Genomic DNA, 2,020 nt, shown 5'->3' with positions numbered 1-2,020 from the left:
TACACAATGTAATTATGGGTAGTCTGTTGCTGTAGAGGACTGATTCAGTTTCTCGTTATTACACAATGTAATTATGGGTAGTCTGTTGCTGTAGAGGACTGATTCAGTTTCTCGTTATTACACAATGTAATTATGGGTAGTCTGTTGCTGTAGAGGACTGATTCAGTTTCTCGTTATTACACAATGTAATTATGGGTAGTCTGTTGCTGTAGAGGACTGATTCAGTGTCTCGTTATTACACAATGTAATTATGGCTAGTCTGTTGCTGTAGAGGACTGATTCAGTTTCTCGTTATTACACAATGTAATTATGGGTAGTCTGTTGCTGTAGAGGACTGATTCAGTGTCTCGTTATTACACAATGTAATTATGGGTAGTCTGTTGCTGTAGAGGACTGATTCAGTTTCTCGTTATTACACAATGTAATTATGGGTAGTCTGTTGCTGTAGAGGACTAATTCAGTATCTCGTTATTACACAATGTAATTAAGGCTAGTCTGTTGCTGTAGAGGACTGATTCAGTCTCGTTATAATTACACAATGTAATTATGGCTAGTCTGTTGCTGTAGAGGACTGATTCAGTGTCTCGTTATTACACAATGTAATTACTGTGGAATCATTAGATTTTGTGGTGGCTCAATTTTCGTGGAATTCGTGGGTACCTCTCAACCACGAATTAACATCCTCAACGAATTAATATATTAGGATACAAAAAGTCATATTTCCTTTGTAGGTTTCAGTGAATACACGAAATTACGTCCCCATGAACCTGTAAAATTTAAGCAATCCACGAAAACTGGCCCCCACGAAATTTAATGATTTCACAGTATGGCTAGTCTGTTGCTGTAGTGGACTGATTCAGTTTCTCGTTATTACACAATGTAATTATGGCTAGTCTGTTGCTGTAGAGGACTGATTCAGTTTCTCGTTATTACACAATGTAATTATGGCTAGTCTGTTGCTGTAGAGGACTGATTCAGTGTCTCGTTATTACACAATGTAATTATGGCTAGTCTGTTGCTGTAGAGGACTGATTCAGTTTCTCGTACTTACACAATGTAATTATGGGTAGTCTGTTGCTGTAGAGGACTGATTCAGTTTCTCGTTATTACACAATGTAATTATGGCTAGTCTGTTGCTGTAATGGACTAATTCAGTTTCTCGTTATTACACAATGTAATTATGGGTAGTCTGTTGCTGTAGAGGACTGATTCAGTGTCTCGTTATTACACAATGTAATTTTGGGTAGTCTGTTGCTGTAGAGGACTGATTCAGTGTCTCGTTATTACACAATGTAATTATGGCTAGTCTGTTGCTGTAGAGGACTGATTCAGTTTCTCGTACTTACACAATGTAATTATGGGTAGTCTGTTGCTGTAGAGGACTGATTCAGTTTCTCGTTATTACACAATGTAATTATGGCTAGTCTGTTGCTGTAATGGACTAATTCAGTTTCTCGTTATTACACAATGTAATTATGGGTAGTCTGTTGCTGTAGAGGACTGATTCAGTGTCTCGTTATTACACAATGTAATTTTGGGTAGTCTGTTGCTGTAGAGGACTGATTCAGTGTCTCGTTATTACACAATGTAATTATGGGTAGTCTGTTGCTGTAGAGGACTGATTCAGTTTCTCGTACTTACACAATGTAATTATGGCTAGTCTGTTGCTGTAGAGGACTGATTCAGTTTCTCGTTATTACACAATGTAATTATGGCTAGTCTGTTGCTGTAATGGACTAATTCAGTTTCTCGTTATTACACAATGTAATTATGGGTAGTCTGTTGCTGTAGAGGACTGATTCAGTGTCTCGTTATTACACAATGTAATTTTGGGTAGTCTGTTGCTGTAGAGGACTGATTCAGTGTCTCGTTATTACACAATGTAATTATGGGTAGTCTGTTGCTGTAGAGGACTAATTCAGTGTCTCGTTATTACACAATGTAATTATGGGTAGTCTGTTGCTGTAATGGACTGATTCAGTGTCTCGTTATTACACAATGTAATTATGGCTAGTCTGTT

This window comes from Magallana gigas, chromosome 5, assembly GCF_963853765.1.
Source record: "Magallana gigas chromosome 5, xbMagGiga1.1, whole genome shotgun sequence".
NCBI classification, from domain to species: Eukaryota; Metazoa; Mollusca; class Bivalvia; order Ostreida; family Ostreidae; genus Magallana; species Magallana gigas.
The sequence above is the reverse complement of the archived record's forward strand: the minus strand, read 5'-3'. Positions refer to the sequence as shown.